Source organism: Monodelphis domestica, chromosome 1 (assembly GCF_027887165.1).
Source record: "Monodelphis domestica isolate mMonDom1 chromosome 1, mMonDom1.pri, whole genome shotgun sequence".
In the NCBI taxonomy this organism is placed as follows: domain Eukaryota; kingdom Metazoa; phylum Chordata; class Mammalia; order Didelphimorphia; family Didelphidae; genus Monodelphis; species Monodelphis domestica.
The window spans coordinates 358,998,807-359,011,749 of record NC_077227.1 but is presented as its reverse complement, the minus strand read 5'-3'; positions in this window follow the sequence as shown (position 1 = coordinate 359,011,749).

The window sequence follows — 12,943 nt, the reverse complement described above, 5'->3', positions numbered from 1 at the left end:
CTTGTTCAACATCCTCATGGGATGTCAAATGGGAACAATATAATACCTTCCCTTCCCAACTCTATCTTAAAGTCTGAAGATACTTTGAAGTGGGAATATGTTCTGTTCACTCCTCAGATTTAAAGTTTTTTTTTTTAAATAAAAACCCTTACCTTCCATCTTGGAGTCAATACTGTGTATTGGCTCCAAGGCAGAAGAGTGGTAAGGGCTAGGCAATGGGGGTCAAGTGACTTGCCCAGGGTCACACAGCTGGGAAGTGTCTGAGGCCAGATTTGAACCTAGGACCTCCCATCTCTAGGCCTGGCTCTCAATCCACTGAGCTACCCAGCTGCCCCCAGATTTAAAGTTTTAAAGGCTGTTCAGTGAGTGGAACAAGACCAACATCTGGAAACTTTGGACTTCTAAAATATGTAAAGAGGTAAGAGAAGTAAATGAAATCTTAGAAAAATTAGTTAGTAGATATGTGGAGAAAAATAAATAGGGACAAAAAGGAATATAACTTCTTTTCAGCAGCACATGGTACATTCACAAAGATCAACCATGTATTAGTCCATAAAAACATTGCAAACAAGTGCAAAAGAGCAGAAATAATAAATGCAACCTTCTCAGATCACAATGCAATGAAAATGATAATTAGTATGGGTACATGGAAAGGCAAATCAAAAATTAATTGCAAATTAAACAATACAATTCTCCAAAATCAGTTAAAGAACAAATCATAGAAACAATTAATAATTTCATTGAAGAAAATGACAATGATGAGACATCCTTTCAAAATCTATGGGATGCAGCCAAAGCAGTACTCAGGGGGAAATTTATATCCTTGAGTTCATATATTAACAAATTAGGGAGGGCAGAGGTCAATGAATTGGGCATGCAAATTAAAAAAACTAGAAAGTGAACAAATTTAAAATCCTCAGATGAAGACTAAATTAGAGATCCTAAAAATCAAAGGAGAAATTAATAAAAATGGAAGTCAAAGAACTTTTGATTTAATAAATAAGACTAGAAGCTGGTACTTTGAAAAACAAAATATGTGTTTTGGGCCAGACTGCTTCTTGCTTCTCTTTATTTAATTATATTTTCTTTTTAGAATGTGATTATGTTTGTTATTCATTGCTGTGTGCTATATTAACTTAGAGCACTACAAAGACTCCCTTGGGTCACAGTGTTCATTGAGGACACATATAAATAGACATATTCTATGTTCTTCTTCTGAGGAGTGTGTGTTTCAGTGTCAGTAGACTTAGTCAGTTTGTAAGGCTAATAGCCTGTGGCCCCTTGGCAGACAGCCACTGTGGACTGAAACCAGATGTCAGTCCTTGTCTTTGGTGCATTAAAAAAGGTAGGGTGTCCTGATCTTGGGAGGTGGTCCCAAAGCCAATGAATTCTGCCTTGTGGAGGCCATGGCTGTCCCGTGGTGTTCAATACTTGGAACCACATTTTGAGACAGACTGATTTAGCCACTGAGCATCCAGTAAAGAGGAATGAGAGTGATGACTGGCTAAAGGAACTGGGGATGTTTGACCTGGAAAAAAGATCAAGGCAAGACTTCCTAACCTTGTTTGTATCATGGACTCCTTTGGCCAACCTGGTGAGGTCCCAAGGACCCCTTCTCAGAATGATGTTTTAATTGCATAAAAAGAAGAATGTAGCAAAGGAAACCAATTAAGTCAAAATATAGTGAACAAGGGGGCAGCTGGGTGGCTCAGTGGATAGAGAACCAGGCCTGGAGATGGGAAGTCCTGGGTTCAAGTGTGACCCTGGGCAATTCACTTAACCCCCATTGCCTAGCCCTTACCATTCTTCTGCCTTAGAGTCAATACAGAATATTGATTCTAAGACAGAAGGTAAGGGTTTAAGATACATATCTACATATATACATAGTTATCATTTTTTTTTAGTTTCAGACTCCAGACTAAGATGTTCCTAGTGGTCCCCAAAGGGCAGAACTAGGAACTATGAGGAGAGGTTGCAAAGAGGAAGCTTTGGGTTTGATCTCAGGGAATACTGAAATGAAAGTTGTCTGAAAGTGAAATGAGGAGCAATCAGGTGACTCAGTGGATAGAAAGTCAGGCTTGGAGATGGAAGGTCCTGGGTTCAAATGTGACTTCAGATACTTTCTAGCTATGTGACCTTAGGCAAGTCACTTCACCCTAATTGCCTAGCTCTTACTGCCCTTCTGCCTTGGAACTAACACTTAGTATGGATTCTAAGACAGGAGATAAGGGTTTAAAAAAAAAAAGGTGAAATGAACAGCCTTAGGAGGCTCTGGTTTGTCCTCTTTAGCTATCAGGGGATGCTTTTGTCTTTCTCTGCATTCATGGTACTCAGCCCTGTGCCTGGTACACAGTTCATGTACAACATGTCAACAGTTTAATGTTTGATGATTAATATATATCATTTATTGGAATGTAAAGAGATTCCTTATTGACTAGAGGAGCTCTGAGGCTCTTTCCAATTCTGAAATTCTGAAAATTAGGTAAATCCATCCATAAGCAACTCAGAGGCTTAGGGTAGAAAGCTGGGTCTGGAGTCAGCCCAGACCAGACCAGAGAGTGAATGCAGCTTCAGCACTTACTAGCCTGCTAGCCGGGGAACCTTGGGCAAGTCGTTTCACCTTTGCCTACTTCAGTTTCCTTGTCTGTAAAATGGGGAGAGTAGTAGTACTTCAAGGGTTGTGAGGATAAAACGAAATAATACTTATAAAGTGCTTTGCAAACCTTAAAGTCCTGTGTAGATGATTCTTGTTCTTCTTCTTGTTCTTGTTCTTCTTATTTTTCCCCATCCCAAGATTTCTCCTAGAGTATATTCATCAAGAATCCAGATGAGAAACTTGAGACCAGGTAATTTGTAGGTTTAATAGAATACTTGATTCCAGGCATTTCCAAAGGAATTCCATAGAATTCCTTCACTAGGAATTCCCTTCTTTCTTATCTCTGTCTCCTGGTTTCTTTCTTTTTTTAATTAAAATTTTATTTTAAAATCCGTATCTTCTGCCTTAGAATTGATACTGAGCATCACCAAATGTGGAGGAGCTCAGTAAAGGGCTCAGCAAGTCCTCACACCAGAGGTGCTAGTCCTCCCTGAACATGCCAATCTCCCTGGTTCAAGGGCATTGTGAGATCCAAAGGCAGCAGGAAGTTAGGTTCAAATTCTGCCTCTATTTCTAGTTGTTTAACTAGGGACAAATCATTTAAGCTCTATGAGCCTCAGTTTCCTCATCTGTAAAATGAGGATAATAATCCCTGCAGTTCCTATTTCCCAAGGTTGTTATGAGGATCAAATGCGATGAAGTATCTATATGCCAGCTATTATTATTACATGTATGGAAAGCAGATGCTTTCTCACTGTAAACCTCAAAATTCCTTAGACTTATAAATGTTGGAAATTTCACCATTGGGATATTTCATACTTGGAAAATTTCTTACTGATAGTCTATTGGAATGGGAACTCCATTGGCATGGGAGGTTCCTTCTCTTCCCTTCTTAAGATTACTTTAGGACAGAAACCCTTTGCTGAACAATGGAAAGGACTTTGACCTATGCTTAAGCATAGAACAGGAATTTCTTTGAGTCTTGATTGATTTTAGAATTGATACAATGGAGATACTTGGAATAAATCTCCACCCTATTCAGTCCTAATAGGATTGAGTAAGGGCTGCAGCCTAGATCAAAATTTAATTATTCCAATCTCTACCATACTCAAGTTAACAGGATTTAGAAAGGGCTGTAGCAAAGGAGTATAGATTTAATCATTTGAAAATATGACCTTCAACAGACATGTGCAAAAGCCAGAAACCTCTGGGCGGTCCTGGGTTAAGCGAGAGCCTCCATTGACAGGGAAATTGATGAAGAGTGATTGGTAGATGTGAGGACTGAGGGGAGGCAACTTGGATGGTGTCCTTAAAGATAGGAGGGTCTGGAGACTCAGGAGAGAGGATTGAGTTTTTGGTCGGTGTGGTTCCTGGGCTCTGAGGAAGCTTGCTCTGAAGGAAGCTGAAGGTGGGGGCCTCTGAGACTGTTTCTCCATTTTGGACACGTGAGTGAAAGGGACTGATCTCTTTTCTTTGCCCCAGCTATCTAAGGGCTTGGGCCTTTTGGCCCAGCCTAAACAGAAGGGGTATTTAAGCCCTATTCCCTTCTCTCTCTATATATATCTCTAATTCCTTTCTTGCTCCTATTGTAATTAAACTCCAAAAAAGGCTGACGGCTGACTTGAGTTTTTCATTTAGGAATTACATAGCTGATTCCTTGGCGACCTTAAATTAATATATATCAGTCTTTTAAAGTGATTCCCTTGTAACATTGTGGCTGACCACACGGGAGTCTAAAGAATCCTCTCAATAAAACTTTTTCCTTGCCTTTTTACTATACTGTTTCACCACTTAGTCCTTTTTTTTTTAACAAAAAACTTGGCTTAAAGACACAGCTGCTAGAACACGTGAGTATAAAAAACTTTTTCTCTTTTCTCCTTAAGTTAAATTGGAATCAGCAGTTTTTTTCTTTTTCTTCCCTTTAATCTTAAGGGACAGCTGGGTAGCTCAGCGGATTGAGAGCCAGGCCTAGAGACAGAAGGTCCTGGGTTCAAATCGGACCTCAGATACTTCCCAGCTGTGTGACTCTGATAGACAGAAAACAGCTGTTTTTAAATCTCAGCAACAGGACTCTAAAGTCCTGGCTGGAAGAACTGTTTCTAAATATCCTTTCCCTTAAGGAACAACTTCCTGGATTAAAAAAAAAAAAAAACCCTGTGGAAAGTTTGTTGCTTTGCCCTGCTCCCCACGTGTTTTGTGAAATTACAAAATATACATATAAAAATGAGTACTACATTCTTTGACAATTATATGGCAGCTGAAGAAGTAGGGGCATTGAGGAATGAAGGATACCTCCAAATTTTTATATTAATAGGTACTGTCATTTTTGTACTCCTCAATACTATATTTAGAGATGAAAAAATAAAAAATATTGAGGATAAAATAAAACAAAATGAGGATAAAATAAAACAAAATGAGGATAAAATAAAACAAAATGAGGATAAAATAAAACAAAATGAGAATAAAATAGAAAATATTGAGGATAAAATAGAAAATGTTGAGGATAAAATAGAAAAAAATGAGGATAAAATAGAAAATATTGAGGATAAAATAGAAAATATTGAGGATAAAATAGAAAAAATTGAGGATACAATAGAAAAAATTGAGGATACAATAGAAAAAATTGAGGATAAAATAGGAAATATTGAGAATAAAATAGAAAAACTTGAGGATAAAATAGGAAATATTGAGAATAAAATAGGAAATATTGAGGATAAAATGGGAGATATGGAAGATAAAATAGGAAAAATTGAGGAAAAAATGCAAGCCCAATTAGAAGATCTAAAATGTTTCTTACAGGATCAATGGGCAAACACCCACTCTACCAGAAACAGACCTGTTTCTGAACCTTTGAATGAGGAAATTTCCTTCCCTGAAATAGAGATGGAAAACACCTTCCCTATAGCCCAGTTAACAGACTGCTTCTCTCGTGCAGTGCAAATCTTGTCTGAATTTAATCCCCAAAACCCTTCCCCTGCAATCCCAGCTTCTCATGTTCCTTCTCCTACAGAAAACCAAATTCCAATGCAAGGGAGATCTTGTCCTCCTAGAGAAACCTGTCCTTGTCAAACTGACCCACAGGTGCAAAATCCAACTAGAGGCCTGTTTCCTCTAAGAGAAGTACCTGAAATAGGACGAAATGGGGATGTGGTGACTTTAAGACATAGGATACCGTTTACTCCCCAAGAAATAAATGAATTTACACGAAATATCCCCACATATGAACAAGATCCTTTTCTAGTAACAAAAAAGATGGGAGACATATTTTTTCAATATAATCCGTCTTACAAGGACGTTGAGAGCTTACTACAGGCTTTTTTAAGTGAACGTGAAAAAAATAAAATAATTGCTCATGTCAACAAAACCCGGGGGCGTAATGCAGCACATTGGCCATCTCAGGATCCCGAATGGGACTATAATAATCCTGAGGACTATCTACAACTATACCGTTGTAGAGAGGCCATCCTCACGGCCATGAAGGAATGTGCGGACAGTACAGATAAGTGGATGGAACTGGAAAAAATTAAGCAAAAGGAAAACGAAACACCCTCCAGATTTATGGACAGAATTATCGAGTTTGGGGACAGATACTTAGATTGGGACTTAAATAAAGAGAATAGTTTAAGACAAGTTAGAAGAATCTTTGTAAATAATTCTTGCAAAGTAATTAAAAATTATTTTAAAACACAATGCCCAAGATGGTCAGATATGGACCTTGAAGAATTGCGAAAAACAGCTATATATGTTTTTAAGGGAAACGAAGAAAAGGAGAAAGAGAATAATGATGACATGGAGGAAATGAAGAAAAAAATGAGATGTGTAATAGATAGGATAACTAAATTAGAAAGTGGGCATGATAATGAACCAACGACAATTGCCCCTCTCCAGAAATCCAATTATCAATCCATTACTTGCCACTTCTGTGAGAAGAAGGGCCACAAAATGATGGAATGTAGAACCTTTCTTAAGATGTTTGGAAGGAATACACAGTTTAATAATGGTTTTAGAAATAATAACTATAGAAATTATGATAATGGTTATAGAAACCAGAATTCTAGAAATTATAATAATGACTATGGAAATAACTATAATGAATATAGAAATAAGAACTTTAGAAACCAGAATTATAGAAATAGGAATTGGGAATTTAATGACAATGCTCAAATTGAAGAAAATTTTAATGATAATACTCAACAATATATGAGAAATGGCGCTCGTCCAAAAATTACTCGAGGTGCTAATGATCCTCAGAGAGGTGCCCTTCAGGAGGGTGCCCAGGGAACTTCCCAGTATAATAAAGATGATTCTTCTTAGATTGTATTGATTTTGTTGATATTAATTAACCTTTTTCAGTTTTTTTTTTCTCTCCTCTCCAAATAGTAGGAAAGATGAATAAAGAACTTAAGACTATGATTGGCAAATTATGCACTGAGACCCATTTAAAATGGCCTGAAATTCTCCCTCTGGCCCTATTTTATCTTAGAAGCAGGCCTAGAGGAGACTTACATATTTCACCATTTGAGATGCTTTTTGGACATCCGCCTATACAGGCTAAGCCTTTCTCCCCGGCTTATACATCGCTATTAGGGGGAGATATTACTATTGCTTCCTATATACAGGAGTTACAGCACAAACTACGTGAACTTCATGAATCCGGAGCTGCAGTACAAGCTGGACCATTAGACTTTTCTCTGCATGACCTGAACCCAGGAGATAAAGTTTATATCAAGAATTTCAAGCGAACTGGAGCAACTCAACCTTCATGGGAAGGACCATTCCAAATATTATTAACTACTCCAACATCTATAAAGATTGGAGAAAGAGACTCTTGGATTCACTGCTCACATGTGAAGAAAGCATCTTCTGCTGAGACTGATTGACTCTATCCTATCATATGAATTGTGACTCTATCTTATCATAAGAATTGGAGATAATAATCCATAGACAAATGGATGCTGGTTTTTTTTCTCTCAAGAATATATTGAATTACTGATTTTTTTTCTTATTTTTTCTTATTTCTTTTCTTTTATTTTTTATCAGAATATTTTATTTTTTTTCTCATTTTTTGTACTGAAGGTACACATAATTAATATTAATATTATTTTTTTCCCTGCAGTAATACAAGTTAATATATATACTCTTGCTATAATATCAATATATGCCTAAAAGCTTTAAACTATGGGAACCTGCCATTTATTGATAAAATATTATAGGACTGTGATTAATGTTTGTGTCTGATTCCAGGAAAAGGGATAAAAACAAGGAGCACAGACTAAACCTGAATAGTGCCAATAGAGCACACAAGAAATATTAAAGTGAGACTCGAGGTTGCGACGCTTAACTTATGTTTAAGTCGTAGGACTTCCTTGTATCTACACTCTTTTCGAAATACTCAAACAAGTACAAAGCTTGACTATCATGCTGGCTCCCTATATCCCTGAGGAAAAAATCAGACAAGGGAATGACAATTCCCCATCAAAATAGAATTCTAATTCTTTCCTTCTTATATTATGGCAACTTCCTGTAGTCTTGGCTACAAATGGCTAAGTGAAATATTACTGCATTCTGTCCTACATACTTGTGGGATAGAAATTACTTTAAACTGGACCTATACAAGGTCTATTTTGAATTTTTCTTATGTTTTTGATTATTTTTCTATTCTTTTGATAATTGACACATACACCCCCATAACTGAACATTGCATTCTGAGCTAAACTTGATATATATATATATATTTTTAAATACTTACTTCAGGGGGGATTGTATTTTAATTTAAAATCTAAGAATTTTTGAATTTTTTTTGTTTGAGATTTTATTTTTATAAAAATCCAAGACTTTTGTTTAAGATTTTACTTTTATAAAAATTTTCAAAGATTTTGATTTTGTTCGAGAAAAGATCTTCAAGAAAGAAGCTTGAAACTTTTATATCCAGAGAATGAACTGTTGCAGAAAGATGCCAAAAACCTACACTTCATCAAGAAGATCAAGAATGAACTTTGGATGTGATTGATTGGACTGAACTTTTGATTGAACATTTATTGTAACATTTATGCCAAAAGGGACTGCCCCTAATTTGGCTTTCTGTCAATGCGCCTAGCAAACATTGGTTTTGCTTTCTTTTCTTTTCTATTTCCTCTCTCACTATTCTAATTTCTCTTAGAAAATTGAATATTGTATATATCTTTAGTTAGAAGTGAATTTAGAACTACAAAATGATTATATTAAATGATCAATGGGGAGACTAGTCTCCCAATGATCATCAGGGGGGATTGTAAACCTCAAAATTCCTTAGACTTATAAATGTTGGAAATTTCACCATTGGGATATTTCATACTTGGAAAATTTCTTACTGATAGTCTATTGGAATGGGAACTCCATTGGCATGGGAGGTTCCTTCTCTTCCCTTCTTAAGATTACTTTAGGACAGAAACCCTTTGCTGAACAATGGAAAGGACTTTGACCTATGCTTAAGCATAGAACAGGAATTTCTTTGAGTCTTGATTGATTTTAGAATTGATACAATGGAGATACTTGGAATAAATCTCCACCCTATTCAGTCCTAATAGGATTGAGTAAGGGCTGCAGCCTAGATCAAAATTTAATTATTCCAATCTCTACCATACTCAAGTTAACAGGATTTAGAAAGGGCTGTAGCAAAGGAGTATAGATTTAATCATTTGAAAATATGACCTTCAACAGACATGTGCAAAAGCCAGAAACCTCTGGGCGGTCCTGGGTTAAGCGAGAGCCTCCATTGACAGGGAAATTGATGAAGAGTGATTGGTAGATGTGAGGACTGAGGGGAGGCAACTTGGATGGTGTCCTTAAAGATAGGAGGGTCTGGAGACTCAGGAGAGAGGATTGAGTTTTTGGTCGGTGTGGTTCCTGGGCTCTGAGGAAGCTTGCTCTGAAGGAAGCTGAAGGTGGGGGCCTCTGAGACTGTTTCTCCATTTTGGACACGTGAGTGAAAGGGACTGATCTCTTTTCTTTGCCCCAGCTATCTAAGGGCTTGGGCCTTTTGGCCCAGCCTAAACAGAAGGGGTATTTAAGCCCTATTCCCTTCTCTCTCTATATATATCTCTAATTCCTTTCTTGCTCCTATTGTAATTAAACTCCAAAAAAGGCTGACGGCTGACTTGAGTTTTTCATTTAGGAATTACATAGCTGATTCCTTGGCGACCTTAAATTAATATATATCAGTCTTTTAAAGTGATTCCCTTGTAACATCACCCACTGCTAATGGTACTCTGGTTAATTGTCTCCTATGGAGAAGGAACTTATTAGTGGTTCAGGTTGTTTCTTTCAACATGCTGAGTCTCTGAAGTCTTTTCCCCTCATTTTCTATGCAACTGAATTCCAAACCTTTGCTGGAAAAAAAAAATGAGTCCCCTTCCTTCTAAAGAATCTGTCTGGAAATTATGGCCCAAGAGCCAGTTCCACACCAATAAGCTCACAGCCGCGTAGACTAGAAACTTCTTCTCTATAGGCTCAATATTGTTCAGGGCCATTTAATACCCAGAAGCTAGTTGGTTCCTGACAAACCAAAATGACTGTGTTATGAGCTTTGCCAAGTGTTTTGTGCCATGCAAATACGAGGAACTTTCGATCCTCTACCAAAGTGGAAGTGATTCCTTTTGGTGTGGAGGTTCTCAAATGCAAGCATTAATGGAGCCCACCAAAGCCTTGTATATGTACATTATGACCAGAAATAGACTGAGTCCCAACTATCAAAAAAAGATCATCATGGGTTTAAACTACAACCTGGGGGCAGGTAGGGGATACAATGGATAGGGCCCTGGGCTTGGAATTAGGGAGACTCATTTTATGACTTCAAATCCAGCCACAGACACTTACTAGCTGGGTAACCCTGGGAAAGTCTCTTAATCCTATTTGCCTCAGTTCCCTCATCTGTAAAAATGAACTGGAGAAGGACACGGCAAACCAATCTAGCATTTGTCAAGCAAATCTCAAATTGGGTTACAAGGAGATGGACCCAACTGGAACACAAAATTAAACGATAACTTAAGGACTTTATAGTCTAGCTGGAGGAGATAGGTACATATATGGGTATATTAAAAGTCTATACAAAATGCATTCAAGTAATTTGGGAGTGACACTAAGAGCAGGGGGTGGGGGAAAAGGAGGGCACTTAGGCATGAGGAAAGGTCTTAGAAAGGGTCCTTGAGAAAGTGATGTGGCAAAATTGGGACACTAATACATTGCTGGTGGCATTGTGATCTGATTCAATGGATTCTGGAGGGTAATTTGGAACTATGCCCAAAGGCCTAAAAATCTGTGTTATCCTTTGATCCTATTAGGTCTATATTATTTATTATATTATATTATTACTATTAGGTCTGTATCCCCCAAAAAGATAACAAAAAGGGGGAAAGGGCCTACTTGTACAAAAATATTTATAACATCTCTTTTTGTGGTTGTAAGGAATTGGAAATTAAGGGATATCCATTGATTGGGACATGGCTGAACAAATTGTGGTATATGATGATGATGGAATACTACTGTGCTATAAGAAACAATGAGGAGATGATTTCAGAAAAAGCTGGAAAGACCTGCATGAACTGATGCAAAGCAAAATAAGCAGAACCAGGAGAACACTGTACACAGAAACAACAATATTCCAAGATGATCAGCTGTGAAAGATTTAGCTTTTCTCAAACAATACAACAATCCAGGACAATTCTGAAGGACTAATGACACAGAATGCTATATACCTATTTTTCATATTATTTTATTTATGGTTTTACTTTGAGGTTTTGTTTTTTTATGAGTATTCTCTTATAACAATGACCAATATGGAAGTATGTTAGCATGATAATACATGTATAACCCAGGTCAAATTACTTACCATCTTTGAGAGGGTGGAAGGAAGAGAGGGAGAAAATTTGGATCTTATAATTTTGAAAAATGTGTTGAAAATTGGTATTACATGTAATTGGGAAAGTAAAATAGAAAATATATTTTAATTGAAAAAAGAAAGAGTCCTTGAGCTGAGCCTTGAATAAAACTAGAGTTTAAAAAAGTAGTTCAGTCTTAGAATTGGAAGGTACCTCACTGGGAGTTTCATCTGATTGTACCCCAAACAAGAAGCCTGTGATCTCCCAATAAATGGACATGTAGCAGCAACCTAAAACCTTCCAGTGATGGAGAACTCACTTCTCCCTGAAGCAATCTATTTCACTTTTAATCCTTAGGAATTTTTCATTACATTGAAAATTAGTTTGGTTAACTGGTACATATTGGCTTTAGTTTTGCCCTTGGAAGTAAGCAGACCAGTTTAATGTCTTCTTAACATATTCTTTCAAAAATTCTAAAGGGGAGGATCACATCCCCTTGAGTTTTCTCTTCTCTATGCTAAATGTACCCAATTACTGCCTGGCTTCAGTCTATGTCAGCATCCAGGAGCAGCCCTCTTCTGCAAAGTTTGTCATTTGTCTTGTAGAGTCAGAACTGAGCAATGTACTCCAGATGTGATCTAACCATGGAAGAAGATAATAAGATATCACCATCCCTAATTATGGATGCTATCCTTCTACTTATTGTTCAGCCATTTTACTTGTGTCTAACTCTTTGTGATCCCATATTCTCCTGCTAATGTGGCCTAAAATTCCTTGTATGTTGGGGTTTGGCAGGCTGCTATATCACACTGCTATTTGATATGGACTTGAATGCCCACAAAAGCCACTAAGCCCTCCTCCCTCTTTTCCTAGATCCAGCTCTCCCATTCCATGTTCTTGGAATTTATTTTTGAACCCAAATATAGAACTTTATACTTGGCTTTATTAAATCTTATTAGCTTTAGACCCTTGTTTCCATCTTTCAAGAGCCTACTGAGTCTCAGTTCTGGCATCCATCATGTTATCTATCCCTCCAAGCTTTATGTTTTTCTGATTTGATTGTGTAGGGAATTTACGTCCATCTTCACTTCTAATAAGAATGTTGAATCATACAAGGATAAGGACAGAGTCATCAGACACTCCACTGAAAACTTCTGTCTTAATTCCTGAGCTTTTAGGTCGAGTTAGTCAATTTGGAACTTACATAAAAGTTTAGGCTTGTAGTTATCTTTTAAAGGTAAATACAGCTGAGTTTTTTATATGCATGAAAGTTTTGGTTAATCAGTTATTTTTGATATTTGGTCTTGAACTGAAATCTTACCACAAATTCTGAACACCATCGTTACAATAGTAAGAACCCTATTCATTGAACATGACTGACTTTGAACTTTGTGCAATAAGAAAAAAGTATAAGATTTATTGTGCATGACTTCATACCCATCACTAGATACAATTGTCTTCTCATAAATACTACAACTCATTCAAATATAAA